At 39.0% G+C, this 15,649-nt stretch overlaps 1 long non-coding RNA gene across 1 annotated transcript; it reads left to right on the top strand.

Moving 5' to 3' along the window:
• The first annotated feature begins 1,911 nt into the window (after nucleotides 1–1,911).
• LOC122164036 lies at nucleotides 1,912–15,002 on the top strand. The gene is made up of 3 exons (XR_006170115.1): nucleotides 1,912–1,972; nucleotides 11,955–12,184; nucleotides 14,294–15,002. It is a non-coding gene; the product is annotated as an uncharacterized LOC122164036 (long non-coding RNA).
• The last annotated feature ends 647 nt before the right edge of the window (nucleotides 15,003–15,649 follow it).

Below are 15,649 nucleotides of genomic sequence, written 5' to 3'. Positions count from 1 at the left end.
TAATGTGACAAAATATTAGCGCAGAGCTACGGTAATGCAAGAAGGCAGCTGACACACTTTCACTTATTTTCTCTTTAGTTCATTTTCTTTGGGGATTAGACAGGAGAATTTACTGCATCTTGAAAAGAAAAATAAAAGGAGGACAGAACTATTTTAACTGACAAAAGCTATTCTAGTTTATGAATCTGCCTGTCTGTCATAGAAAATAATTTGAAATGTTACAAAGCTTTCATGTGCAACGATGGTACAGATTCAATGTGAATTCTGATTGCCTGGAATGCAGTCAGCCTGACAGCATGTGAATACTTGAGCACTGTCCAGTAACTGCACTTGTGCTGGGAGAGCAGTCTCCTTGAACTTCCATTTTTTCTTCTTGGTTCACTATCTAAAGCTACCTGTGAGAAATGCTTCTCTTAGTTGGATGTGCATGCAGCCTTTGACATGGCTTTGTAGCCTTCTGTGACCTGGATCACTAGTAATGTTGGCTGAGGCTGTGTGCTGGTTTGCATTCTCCTCCTGGCTGCATGGCAATTACCGTGATTTAGTGATACCCTTGCAGTGCATTACTGTACTGGCTTCTGATGAGGCAGCCATATGCACTCAACCTTTGTTGCCTTTGCCCCATTGTTAAACAATGGGATGTCTGGAAAGCTTGTAATGTAAGTCACTATCTTAGAATAGTTGCTCTGCTGTTTGTTTGTTTGCTTGTTTTTATTCTGCAATTGTGTGTAAACAGACAAGGAGGGAGCCTTCTAAAAGTAAGGAGAGTGAAGAGCATTGGATTGAGTCAGAACTGATAAAAGGCTTGCTACTGAAGCTTAGTGGCCATTGCTGAATGGAGCTGTCTCCCCGTGTAGGCTTTTTACCTATACTTTATTAAGTCTTTCTGAAAATCAAAAAACAAAATGTGAAAGAGGGGCATCTTTAACTGTATTTAAAGCATAAACAAAAGGTGATTGAGATATGCACCATCATGCTTTAAAAAGACCTTTATCTTTTCTTTCCCTCTAAATCTTTCCTCCTTGTTGCAAATGAGAGCATTTGACAGTCTTGAGATATCTGGGAATTTTTGCTTTGGATATGCACTGGCAATGGCTGAGAAGGTCTGACGTTAATTGGGAGGATGCAGCAAAACCTGTCAGTAAGTTTAAATTCGTGCTAGTAGAGCTAGCTGATCAGATAAATCAAAAGCTCATTTACTGAATTAATGTGCTAAAAATTCATGTGGCTTACGTTTTGTCCTGCTTTATTTAACAATCTGCCTGTTTACATAAGTCATCTTTCATTGTTAATGGGTGTCAGAGCTCTAACTTGCTATGGGACTGCTGGAAAAATGTGTGGAAAAGTGGCACAATAGGAAGAAAGTTAACAGAAGTAGGTGTTAATATATCTTTATTGAATCTGTTTGACTTTTTTTTTTTTTTTCTTCCAAGAACTAATTATTTTCAAACGATCACTTTAAAGGCTGGGAAAATCAAATGTTGCATAGCCGTATGACTTCTAAGAAATGAGACACTTTGTTGTACGCAAGCCAAGTTTTGCTGCTAACTGGTTACTGACAGCCAGTAGTAATGCAAATACAGTGCAGGAACTGTGCAGCTGACTACAATGTTTAATTTATACTGACTAATGAAATAAAGAACATTTGACCATTGAGACACTTAAGATTGAATAAACTGTTTTATAAAGTGTGAGACAAATTTACAGTCTGTAATACAGTAGAGGATCAAGTTTGCATGTACTGTACTTATTTTTATATTTCTAATTTTGTGGGTTTTGGTGATAGGATTTTACTAGCATTGACTCTTTTGGGCTTATTTCCATATGCTTCAAGCTTGACTTTTTGTTTTTTAAATACTAATGGCTTGTTTTTTTGTCCTGGTACCTGTGTTCAGCTATGTGCTCAACTTAGTGGCTGTGGAAGGCCTCTCTGTCAAATCAGCTTCTAGCTTACCCTTGTCAAGAGCATCTGGTGAGTTTTATTAATACTTGGTTTCTACAGTGAGCTTTAATGCTTAGACCAGCCTGAAGTTCAGAGTGTCATGCCATCTTTAGTGATGGTGTATAGGATTGTTAGCTTGTGGGAAGTATAAGCAACTGCACCTAGTGTGGTGTTAGGATGTCATATACCTGCTGACCAGTCACTTGTGCCACTCAGCTTAGTCTTGACCATGGAATAATGGCAAATAGAATGTCTGTGTTAACAATCTGTTAACGAAAGTGTCAATCAGTGATCATCCTGAATTTGTCTGGAAAACATGAGAAATTTTGTAAAGAGCTTTATAGTAAGCAATTGATTACTTGCCTCAGTTGCCTCAGTGAAGCACTTGCCTTCCTGCTTATGTTTGTGGAGTACAATGCATCATTTGGAAAGTTAAAAGCTAGTATTAGTAAAACACTTGTTTGCATATTTACACAGCTGACCTTGGTAACCACATTAAGTGTGACTTGTGCTTCAAGACAACTCTGCTGAGCATGGTGATTCTGAAAGCTCAGAACAGGGAAAATCAGTAGCCTAAATGAATTGTTTAACATACTAGCTACGTGGAGGAAACATGGGATGCTTTTCTTCTGTTATGACCAATGACAACTGTGCCAGCTGACTGTATTGCTGATGTACATGCAGAATGACTGTCAGTTCTGCCACTGATTTAAGGTGTAAGCTGAAACCTTGCAAACTGACTGTTAGCGTCTCATGGTTAAAATATCTAGTAGTAATATACTGTATCAGTGTCTGGATTTAGAGTAGCTGTACTACACAGAAGTGTGAAAATTCAATTTTACTTCTAGAACAGAGGGATAACAAAATGTGTAACTGTGGTGTTAAATTTTTAGCTTTTCATTATTGCAAGTCATGATCTGTGAGATAACAGTCACGCAGCTTTCCTGGTCAAATCTACATGCATGAACTAATAGAGATGACTTCAGCTGAATATGCTACTAATGTCTGAATGATAGACAGTGACTAGAAATAGGGCTTGATGTAACAGATGCCTTGGCAGTCTGATTGGATAAGGAAACTGAGGATAACTTGATTAGTGCGATTTAGAAGTTTTAGAAGCCGTGTACTGCTTAGTTTTACTGATGATTTTCAGTGACCAAACTTTACATTATGTATCCTGGCAATAATTTACAATCTTAATTTTTAAGTAGTTACGTAGATGATAAATATAAGTGGCTACTTGTTGGCAGGAGTGAATCTTTTTAGGAGTAAACATGAGTTCAACTCACTGAGTAAGATATACTTGAAGACAAAAGGGGTAGTAAGATGCTGAGCTGACCTTTATAGATGAGAGACTGGAAGAAAAGTGGGGACGGGACGACTTCTGAGATAAGGTATAGGTCAAAGAGCTCTGTGGATTTCTGAAGAGGTGTGTTTAATGAGGTTGTAGTCTGAATGACTGGCATCTCCCTCTTCTATTATCTGTTTTCAGAAGGTTTTAGTGAAGGCATGAAAGGATAGATTTCTCCATTTATGAAAACTTTGTTTTGCTTTGTACAACAGGCTAGCAATCTAACAGCTATCTTGTAGACTTTGAAAATGCAAAAGCATTTAAAGCTATGAAGTGAACAGTTGCTTGTTCTGCCCTCTCCCTTTCTTACATCCTAATTTCAGTATTAGCAATTCAGCATATCTGACATTATTTTTTAGAAAGTGCTGACTTTTCTGTTAAAAAGAAGGTTATTTGTCAGACTGCGCTTTATCGAAGCAGAAGCTATTTCTGTTATGTCTTCGAGGCTCCATCATCAGTGATTAAAAAGAGAAAAGACTTTTTATGCAAGCAATAAGCAGATTTATTCATGGGGTTAAATATGCATTGATTAACTCATGTTACAAATTAATCTTGTTTTATTTTAAGATATAGTGAAGTTTTGTCTTAATTGTCTTAATTCTAATCAACAGGCAATAAATGGCATAATTTTAAACCATTCTCTTTTGGAAAAAGTCTAAGTGTTTGTTTTCATGTCCTTTTTCTGCAAAATAGTAAATTGGTGTGGTACCCAGAGTTGTGAACAACTGAGTTTTATTTTTCTGACTGTATCTTGTGCTGACATGGGGATAAGATCTGGGATGCACTGAAGAAAGGATAAGATTCTGGTGACAAATGTTGCATGGGCTTGTTAGGCACTTCTTTAGACAGAAGTACGAAGAGGAAAGAGAAGAACTGGCTGTGTTGGTACAGCCTGAAGCTATAAGGGCTAGAAATTGTTAGGGATAGGAGATACATGTAAGCACTGGAAATGTAGGGATAATGTGAGCATTGTAATCTTAATAGCAAAGAGATCCAGTTTTGTGGGATAGGGTTTATTAAAAGGGAGGATTTGTATATGCACCAGGGATCAAGAAAGGGTGCTGATGTCAGAAAGCTGAAGACTCTCAGAGGGGAGAGTAAGCTTGAGAGGACTGAGATGGCAATAAGATCAAAGCAGCTACTCCCTGATTACTCAAAGTATGGAATGATAGCTAGTGAAATGCTAGGCAGGATAAATGAGAAAAATGTGAATCATGGATATGCACTTCAGTGAATCCCTGCCTGTTATGAGCTCCATCTTCCCCTCCCTACTTGAATGACAAAAGGAAGTTAACTAGTAGAGATAAAGTATTGAGAAACATCTACTGAAAAGAGGAAGCAGAGGAGGATGACTGTGCAGTGAGACACTAAGCTGTGATTTTAGGAAGTAAAAGGAGAACCACAGAAGCCAGTAAAGGTCAAAAGTGCCGGGAAAGGAGTCTTCTGCTTATGGAGATACTGAAAAGTGAAGCAGTCCAAGTCCTGATACGTGTTCAGAAAAACCTCCAATGGAGGCCTGAGTGAGAGCTGTTCCAGTGAGGGGTCACTTTGTTGGAACCAGCAAATACTTGATGGTAGACCCACACTCCAGACAACAACCTCAACACAATTATTTGGCCATAAGAGAGAGAAGGCAGGGATGTGGGGAAGGTGGCAGTTTGGGTTAATGTGAGCACCTCAGGTAGAAGTTACATGGATTAATGAAGTAAAGTAAATCAGCGTAAGAGTGAAGAAGTCTGTATAGCAAGGCACAGCATGCATGGAGGTTTATAGGTAGGCACAGGGGGGATAGCTTGTAGCTGTGTTTTGTGCCAGACCAGCATTGCCAATTGCCCTAATGAGGAAATGTGTCCTAAGTCTGAGTGTGGGTAGCAAGGTGTGAGCGAATAGGGAAAGAAGTGAAAGTGGGTCCCCATATCTTGTGCTGGGCTGCTGCCAGGTGATGCTGCTGTGAAAGATGTGCTTGCAGTGAGGACCAGACAAGGGAATGCTACAGAGGTAGACTGTGACTTGGTTTTCACTGAGTGTCTTGTTGCACGCAGTGCGAGCTGACTCCATGCAGACTGGAGGAACCTCTGACCCACCTGCCTCAGCCCCTATAGGGCTGGGGGTATAGGGCTGGGGGCTGCCCACGCTGCTCACAGCTTCTTCATGGCTTTTGGTCAGCTGTCTTCCCCACAGAATTTGTATGCATCTGTGTGTAAATGAGGCTTGTTAGAAATACCTGCTGTAGGGATTGAGTATCAGTGTCCAGTGTGGTGGCTGCCACTCAGGGAGGGGCTCTGTTAGCTCCAGCTGTTCAGATCCTGTTTTACTGGCTGATGAAACCTGGACTTAGGTGTAAGGGTGCTGCACCAATGAAAGCCTGGGACTGGTGAACTAAGGTCCCTGTAAATACAAGTTGAAAGCTCAAATGCAAGCCTAGTGTCTGTCTTTCTAAGGCTGGTAACCTTGGGTTACCAAACAGATCGTAAATGACAAAGACCATAAAACTTTACACAGAGAGAAGTAGAGAATTTGAAACTGTATTTCCAGTTACAGTTTAGCAGCGTTATCACCTTATTCCCCCTTCCTTTTTTGAGGGAGTAGGCACATTCCTCGTTGACCAAACCCGCTGCTGTAAGAGAACTGCTGATGCGGCAATGCAGCGTGGTCATAACGCTTCCTTGTGAGGCTGGGAGTTGTTCTCCAGGAGCTGTTCCAGCAAACGTGCTCCCTCTTGTCACTGGATGAACTCCTCCAAGGACAGGCTGCAGAACAGGCCTATCAGAATAAATGTATTCCATTGTGAAATACTCTAGTCATGAATATGGTAAATGAAATAACTGACTCATTTAGTGTGCCATGACTCATTTACTGCTCTGTGCCTCATTGTGTAACTCTTAGAACAGAAAATACGTATTGCTGTGCTCAAACATGTATTTTGAAAAGATTTTTTCATGATTGTCATTTTCAAACTTTACCCATTGTGTGTCATTCACCCTGAAGCCATGTGGATGGTTTAGGCTGGCTTAAATGCGGGCTGCTGTCAGAGAGACACAGTATTTCTCGAGCTTGCACCTAGTGCCAGGGTTTGTACATGTGTGCAGTGAGCTGGAGAATTGTCCTGCTTGTGAACTTAAATCTTGCTTGGTAAGTTTTACCTTGTTTACTGGCCTCGTGAATGCTGCTGTTGATTCAAGGGAGAGATATTGGGAGAAGGGGTCATTAAGAAGGGAAGGACTCTTTCTGTGTCAGTCACATTTAGATCAGTTTAAAGTTTTCTTGAAGTCCTGACTGCTGCCTGGAAAAGAGATTGCTGCTGTACTTAGGAATTCGCTTTTGTCAGAGGCATCCTGACTGCTGAGGGTCTGCAGCATGACCTCTCCCTGAGCTGTGACATCAGACAGGCCTATGTGCGGCAGTCACCTTCCTTCCACACATCTTCTCCCGGCAGTCTTCCTTATTGCAGAACCTTGATTGAGAAAGGAGTCATACTGCCATATCTATCTTGTGATTAAAAAAAAACAAAAAAAAAACAAAAAAAAACCCCAGATGTTTATTTTAAGAGTACAGGAAAGGGAAGGAAATACCTAACAACTTGTTCTGCTCATACATGTTCATTTCTTTATGCATCCGTATAGCTCTTGCAAAAAGTGCTTTTTGTCTTTGAAGTTCATGTGTTACCTCTTCTTCTGAGGCAGTACTAAGCTTCAGCATACCTTTGTTTAACACAGGCTTTCAAGGTGATTTTCCCCATTATTGTGCAGTTGTTTAACCAGATAACATATTCCGTGTTTTTTCTCATTCATAGCTGTTGACAACATTAGTAAAGCAAGTGTTCTTGTTTTTTGGTCTGGTCAGGCCTCTGAACCAACACATCTAAGAATGAGCTGGAGTCTTTTCTTTGTTTCTTTGAGCTTTGATCAGTTGCACCTTAACTGTCACACTGATGGCTGTGGGGTCATGATGGTACGTCATAGACTTCAACCAGCTTGCATGATATTTGTTACTGGTCAGAATGCATGAAAAAGAAACAATGGAGCACAACCTGGATCTCAAGCAGTTTGTAGGGCTGGGAACAAGGGAGGAAATAAACCTTATTGCTTGTAAACTGAGCACTTTTGATATGGACCTCACTGACAGTCTAAAATAGTTTTGTGGGGTTCCAGTATCATTACTGCTTCCCCAAGAATAGCAGTTGAGCAGAATGTTGCTACTTCAATATAACTTGGACAGTGTGCAGGTTTCAGGATAGCCGCTCCTGTTTGTGAGGGATATTACTGAAATGATCTGTCCTCGGGACTGGAATAAAACAGATGCGTGAACTATTCCAGATGGAATGAAGTAATGCAGAGCTAAACTTGACCGTAACTGATGAAGGGAAGAAGGGCATTGGGAGCCCTGTTGTGTACTTTGGTGATGATGAGACAATTTTTAGGGCAGGAGTGGCTTTTAACCATAAAGAGTGATATCATGTGGAGTTATGCAGGTCAGCATGGGCTAGGATACTCTGGCTTTCTCAACTGCTTGCACAGAGATTAAAGCTTACCACTGGCTCGCTTTCAAGAGTACTGTTTCAATGTGGAAGAAGTGGTCTGGGTTGCTCACTTTTTAGAACTCTCTACAGATCTGCCTGGAGGATTGTGGCTGACTGTCTCCAGTCTAAGGCATGTGTGAAACACAGCTCTTACATGGTACTGTGCTTATGCAGGGAACTTTCCTGGTTGTCTTCTGCTGGAAAGGAGGCTGCGTGACCTCCAATCCTATCTGAAGTGTGTTGTTTCCTTCCTTTGCTTCTGTAGGTGGTGTTTGTCATTAATGTGCATGTTTACCCATGCTCCTAAATGAAACAGTTTCTCATTTGAGGATGGTAAAGCTACCCATCTGTTATCTTTTCTGCTTTACTGCTACACTATTAACACTCATGTAAAATTAGATGACTCCTTTCCATCATATCATATTTTAGACCGAAGGTGAGTGTTTAACATGATACTTTTGAGAGATGACCGTGATTTCCGCAAGCCAGGTTTATTAAAGAAATGTGTTTATACCAGCTCAAACTCTTGTCTACTTAGTGAATGAAGAACAGTCAGGTATCAGTCCTTCAGTTTCAGTCACAAATAGTTTGATTTCATAGTTGTCTTCCTTTTAATCCTTCCACCTCTACTCCTGATTCTTCCTTGTTGTTTTGAAGGTAAATACAGTCAGGAGAAATTGGCTGTTCAGAACTGCAGCGGTCAATTATACAAAGCACTTTTGCTCATGCGAAGTTAACAAGAAGGAAAAAGAACCATCCCACAAATAATGGGAGGTTCTTTAAAGAGTCATGTAAAACAAAAGTGTTCAGTTTTGAAGCTTGGCTAAGCTGTGTTGAGTATAAGAGATGCTATTACAGGAAGGATGAAATGCTTGTAGGATTTGGGGAAGGGTGGGGGAAAGAGAAGCAGTGCTTGTAAACTTCGTTAATCTTCACAGAATTCTAATGTCTGTGACTGGATGTGTATGCTTCTATAATGTATTTATGCAAAGTAAATATAGTGCTAGAGTTTCAGGTTAGTGTAGAAAAAGTATTTAAATTCACATACTAAGCTTTGTTTTTCATCCAGGGTAAACTTTTTTCCCCTTAGTAATAAAACAAAAAACCATATTATTTTAAGGGAAGGACACTTGAAAGAGAGTTTAAGACTTGTGTGCTGCACTTGAGCAAACATCCTCAAACCTGCTAAGCTTAGAAACTCAATGAAATTGAAGTTTCTGTATGGAACAGACAGTTCACAGTGAATGTTCTCATCACAGCTCAGGTTGAGGGGAAAAAACATTCTATCGCCAAGAAAACAAGGACTCAACCTAGTTCTTTGCATAAAGATTCGCTCATATGTTCAGAATTTTGCAAAACTGGTTCAGGAATCTTGACTTACACTTAGCAAACTTACCAAAGCCATCCTTGAATATTACATAAATACCTGCATACCATCTGAAGGTGAGAATGCTGCCTGTGGGTGCATGGCCAGAAGCTGCTTCTTGTCAGCTGATGGCTGTAATTTCCCTTCCTCAGACCTTCATTTTGCACCTTCCTGAATGACAACTGACCACTTTTCACCAGCAGGTAAAGTGCTGTGGTACTATGGATTACTTTCCAGTCCCTGTTGGGAGACTGTCCACAGGGCAATTTCAGTAGAGCAATAAATGTGCTACCAGCCATGCCTTTGTATAGCTTTTGTTGCAAATCTGTACAGCAGAGAAGTCCTATGACAACTCTTGAATTCTGAATTTTGAAGATATGAGGAAGAGGTCCTGTTGGATTCAAATAACTGATACTGCTGAAATTGTTTGTGCAGTTTTATCTGCTCTTGCGCTATTGAATTCAGGCCAGAGTATTCTTGTCAATTGTGCTGTGCAGATGGCAGGTCTAGTTCATCCATCAGTCTTTTAAAATGTATCCATCTTTAAAGATAAGTCTGCGCAAACTAGAAGCTGGGATGTGTGAAATTACTTTCACAACAAATTTTCTGCTCAGTGCATTCCAAAAGAACTTAGTATGTAAAGTGATTTAATGGGCTTTCATCGAGGTGAATCTGTTTCAGATTCAGATTGCATGTATCAGCTCTGTTTTAGCTGGGAATGCTTGGACAGAAGGAGAAGACAGAAAATTGACTGATCTCGATCTTGAAGAGATGTCTGTTAAGAGTATTTTCCCAAGAGTAACACTGCATATGGTAATAAAACTAAGATATATTTGTGTAAAATGATTAGAACTTCGGCAATTGGAAACTAAAGAAACCCTTCATTCATATGGTCTGTATGAAGCTTGCTTTTAGATAGAAGTGGCTCTTCTTGGTATATCCTATTGTGAATGCTCAGTAAATCAAGACATTGAAGTGATGTGTTGGTTTTGGAAAATACTGTTTTCCCCGAAGAGAAAGAGGAAACTGTATGGAGTGATGACTTTTGGTAAATATCCAGGTCTACACTGCTTATCAATGAGCTTCAAATTGCATTTCCTCCTCTTACTTTTTCCTCCATGCCTTGTGGAAGTGACAAGAAAAGACAGGCAAAATTGAACCCCATGGCATTTGTTAAGAAGGTGCCCCTGAACAGGGAGGCGTTTGAGATTTGGGCCTTCCATTTGAAAGCAGAATATGAACTTGCCCTCAGCAGATGCAATGGTTTGAACATGAAAATCTTTCAAATATTATTTGCTGAAAACATTCAGCAAACTTTTAAATCCTTTTATATTTGAATACAGTTCAGCACATGTTGTTTAAGCCTGCTTTAATTTGTTGCATGCAGGTAGTGAACAGAACACAGTGGAGAATCCTCAGCTGAAAGTTTAAGTAGTTTGATTCAGGCTTGGTCATTTAGGAAGAAAGTGTTTCTTCAGAAAATAGGATAAAGGATGAATATGCTGTGTCTTGGTCATCATTTTAAGTTTGTTTTGTCTGAAATAACGTATTGGTCACATTTTTATATCTTAACTGACCAGCTCTTAGAGGGTGGGAAAGAAAGCAAGCAGAGGAAATACGTGGCTTTTAATCAGTTCACTTGAAGCTATGCAGTTCTTGCGTGTACCTGGAGGTATAGGAAAAGCTTTTTATTTTCATTTGTTGACAGCATTTGGAGTTGATACACGTCTGCCCTGTTAGATTTTGTATCAGCTCACCTAGCCTTTCACTTCATGTAAGAACAGGACATGTAGCAAAACCTTCATTAGCCCTATGTGCAGATGATGACTGTTCCTTTTGCTAATTTCACATTAGCATTAGAGAAGGAATAGGCAATTTTTGGCATTCTGTTAATTATGCTTATCCTAGTATTTACACAGACAGATTTTGAAGACTCAAAAAAATTGGTGTGGGCGGCTGGAGAAGGAAGCTTTATTGAAAAAATACTGAAGTGTTTTGGAGATTTACTTTCAATACAAACACAAACTACTTGCAGGTTTCATTTTTTATCAGTAGTAATAGGTTTTCCATACATCCACAAATGTTTCTTATGTGAACAGCTGACAAAAGCTCAGGCTTTCAGGGTAAAGTGAGCTGTCTTCTGGCTGCAACAAAGACCTTTGGAGGTCTGGGGGGGAGGAAAGCTTTCTAGAGAAGCACAAGTGTAAAGGCAGCTGACAACATGAGTACAAATCAGAAATATATCCAGAAACTTAACTCCTCACAATTGCATTGCTCCTGAAGGAGAGATATTTATTTTAATCTTATTGTCTTTGAAGGATGTAATTTTTTATCAAAGAAAACAATGTGCTGCTGCTTTTGGGGCTACAAAATGCTGTAGTGCAGAATAATCAAGTTAAAATGAAGGGAAGGAAGTGCTTGTTCAAGTGGTGTGATTTGTCTTGTGGTGAGGAACAGGGGTGTTACTGGGGTTAAATGAGATTAAATAAATAAACCCGGTAGGTCTAGGAGCTCTTCAGTTATCCTGCATCTGACATTATGTGGGAGAGCTCCTGCAATACTAGTTCAAAGTAAGTGACTCCTGATGTTTGTAAAGCAGTATCTCAATGCCCTTGCTTTTGTAACACTCTTTCCACAACCATAGTACCTTTTATTCCTTGTATGGATTGTTACTTTGATAACTTTAATGGTATTGTACTTATCTCCCCTCCCCACATTTTTAGTTTGTATCTAAATCATTGCCACAAACCCTTGGTCTGCTCTGTGTCTCCTTTAGCTCTTCAGTTGTTTGTTTATGCTTACATTCAACCATGTGACTCAGCAATGCTGTTGAGGGAGAACTTTCTGAGGAAGAAATGCATGTTCTGCTTTGAAGGATGGACACTGTGAGTGATCTGGGGGAGGGCTGCGCTGGCTGAAGTCACATTGAGCCCTCCAGGCTCAAAGAAGAGGAACTGGAGTGCAGCGGCATGATAACAAGAAGGCAGCCCCATTTTACTCTGAGAGGTAAATGACGTCGAAAGTAAACTCCACAAATGGAGCAATGCAGTGTTGCAAAATTCAACTTGTTCATTTGCTAGGAGTGAATTGTCTCGATGTGCAGAACAATATAAAAAACCACTTTGTGCAGCCTTTGCAAACAGATATTTTTAACAGTTTATAAAATATCATTAATCTACTAGTCTTAAACCAACAATAATAACATTCTTCTTTAACGAACACTTGTAATATGATGTGCTACCTCTTTTAAAATGATTGCTATTGAATGCTTTTGTAGGTATCTTGGAGTAAAGAATTATGAACTTAGCTGAATTACACGATCTCAAACAAAATAACATTTGTCTTCAACATTTCATTGGGAACTTAAGTGATATCAAATATTGGAAAAAAAAATATTAAATTCACCAATTAGAAAAAGATTGTTATAGCAGCTCTCAGTCTGTTTACCTTATTCAGTCCTGTGCTGGTCGTACAATCTTACAGAATAATGCAATTCTGCCTCTTGTGCGTCAGTAGGCATTGAGCTTAGTTAGAGCAGATTTCAGAGCACTGGCTGCTTTTACAGAGGATAAGATGCACAGTGTTCACTGAACAATAGAGAATAACTTAAAATTGGTTACAGCCACCTTTTTTCTTTCCTAAGCTTCTTATGCTGTTTTTAATTTACTCTGCTTTGCAGTTACTTAACTGTACTGTATATAAATAAAGATCTTCACATTTTATAATTCCTTTATTAAAGGGCGTAGTACATATTTGAAAACTGTTGAGTTAGAACAGTTCACTGACTTATTGTATGTAGGGCTATCAAAACACAGCATGCTCAACAATAATCTGTGAGTTATGCCATTCAGAATGTTCTTATGCATTAGCGATGAAAGGGAGCTGACTGTCAGATAGATCATGGGTGGTAGTTGTTCTGTACATCCCTCCAAATCCAAATGACCTATCTCTATTGTAAAATCGATCTTTATTTTATTTTTAAAATCCTGCTTGTGGCAAGTTTTGTCAGTTGTTGAAGTCGCATTGTAGTCTATGGAGAGCAGTATTACTTTGGCTCACAGTCATTCTGGGATCTCTTTGGTTGGATACTGTTATGAACATACTACTTTCCACTCATCTAGTTCTCTCAGTTTTTGTTTTGTAGCGTGTTCTTCACCTGTTGCAAATGAAGTCCTTTGTCTGTGACTCATCTTGTTAGCTTTATCCTGTCTCATGTCATTGGGAAGTTTTGGGTACATTGGTTTGTGATAACAAAATACAATAAGAAAACCTTCTGATCTGTTTTGGATTGTATTTTTTCAAGTTTTATTATATAACATCTAGAACCATTTTTAAAGGTCACCTGCAATTTGTGAGACACAGTTCATCCTATGAAGAGCCATATGCATTAAGACTGACTGAGTGTAGCAGTTTGCTTTTTTTTTTTTTTTTTTTTTGTGGTTTTAGAACCTGGTTGCCCCCATGAAAAGATGAGTGTGGGTTATACTAAGACATATCTGTAGGGTGTATCGCTGGGTATTCCTAGTGCAAACATAGCTTTTGTTACATCTGTAGTTGAACATAGACTCACTGTGGACTCAGTAACATAGGTGATGTTGCTGGGCCTTAGCCTGAGTTTAAATCAGTTACATGTGCTTTGAGGCTTATATTGCTAATGTGGAACCTACTGAAAGTGAATGACTGATTGCAAAGCTTAAATCTAGTTTTCACCAGAAACCCTTGGAGTTGGATTTATGGAGTACTTTACGTAAATCTGCAGACAAGTGAATAGCACAACAGTAGTTATGCGGCTAATCACTTAAGGCATGTTTGTTGGCACTAAAATGTCTTTTAAAAAACAGTCCTTGCTGTTTTCTTTCAAAAAATAACTGCTCCATAAGAATGGGCTTTAAAAGGAGATTTTTAAACAAAAACAACTCTGCAGGTATTGGGCTTTTTGAATCTTTCAGCAGGCATTCACTGCTCCTGATGGTATGTTTTCTGGCAGCTGAATTTAAGCTATAGGATTTTTGATCTGTTATCAATACAGTTTAGGCCTGTTGTTCTGTTGTTACTATCTGAAGTAGTGTCTAGATGAGAGTTGTCACTACTTAGTCTGTTGGTTTTTTTTGGCAGAGTTGATCTTGTTCTGTTTCTGGGACTCTGATCTCTTGGTCAAGACTGAAGAATATTGACAGGCACACTTACAAACAGCTACAGCAATATGAGTGCACTACTTAGGTATCTACTATTCTATCATACTCCCTGCTGAGATTTGAGCAGGAAGATGCATGAAGTGCAAGCCACATTCTTAATCCTGGATGTCGATACCATGGTGATAGCTGCAAGGAATGATCATATGTTGAAGGTTAGAAAAAAATATTCTGCTTTATTCAGAAATGCAAGACCCATTCACTTCTTTAAACTGTAGTTGTTGGTGCGTTATGATTTTTTTTTTTTTAAATAATTGCTTTTCTCAGTATGGAAGTTCAGGGTAGTGAATGGTAATTCTATCTCAGAGTAGAATGTGAATTGTTTGGTTCCGAGTGTTCTTCCAACCTTCTCAATGAATGAGCACCTGTTTGTGAGATTTAAGTTTCTTTTGTTTTATTGGTATTTTTGTGGTGAAAGGAATGAGTTTTAACTTTTGAAGCTTCTAATTACTCTTCAACTTAACTATGAAAGAACAATGTAACATCTTTTGGTTTTAAAGTTTCAGACGCGACCTTTAACCCCAAACAGCAATGTAATAAAATCACTTGCTTAGATTGAAAAACAATAAAGATTCCTCGTTTACCCTGTCTGTGTAATTGGAACAATGCCGTTCATCTTGGAGAGGAAGAGTGGTAAAGCTTGAATTTACAGCACAGGCTCCAGTACCAATGCCTAAGTGGGTGGGTTGAAATTGGTACTGCTTTTATTTGGGAGGAGTTACAGAATGACTTCATTGATTGTGTATTTTCTTCCCTATTACTCTAGTAACCCGTCTGTCTGTTGTGATTGCTTCTGCAGTTTGCTTCAATTTCTGTTTAACAGAAGTTGATTGCAGGTGACCCACTTGCTGCTTTCTTTCTCACAAAGTTGGGGTTTTTGTTTGCAGCTCAACTTGCAAGATAACTGTCAAATGGAATAGTGAACAACTGACCCTGGCACCTCTCTGCTCTCCCTTTCATGCTGTTTGAGATTTGAAGAATTTTTTTTGCAGGAGTTTTTTTTGTTTGTTTTTTTAAAAAAGGCAAAGATTACCGTATTTTTAAAGGAGTATGTTTCCAAATTTTGTCATTTCAATAAACAACTTTATATTCTTGACTTCTGGATTACAGTTGACAAATAACGGGCCAATTGTGTTTTACATAGAAGACTGGTATATGGATGGAAGACAAGAAGGTAATAGTAGATACAGGCAAAGATGCCACCTTGCATTCAAAGTTCTAGTGTGTTTTTTTTTGTTGTTGTTTGTAAATATACTTCATCTTCTGTAGTAGTAACAAA

The sequence above is a fragment of the Centrocercus urophasianus genome, unplaced genomic scaffold (assembly GCF_019232065.1).
Source record: "Centrocercus urophasianus isolate 14NV4802_14NV808 unplaced genomic scaffold, USGS_Curo_1.0 seq_25, whole genome shotgun sequence".
Taxonomy (NCBI): domain Eukaryota; kingdom Metazoa; phylum Chordata; class Aves; order Galliformes; family Phasianidae; genus Centrocercus; species Centrocercus urophasianus.
The sequence above is the reverse complement of the archived record's forward strand: the minus strand, read 5'-3'. Positions and strand labels throughout refer to the sequence as shown.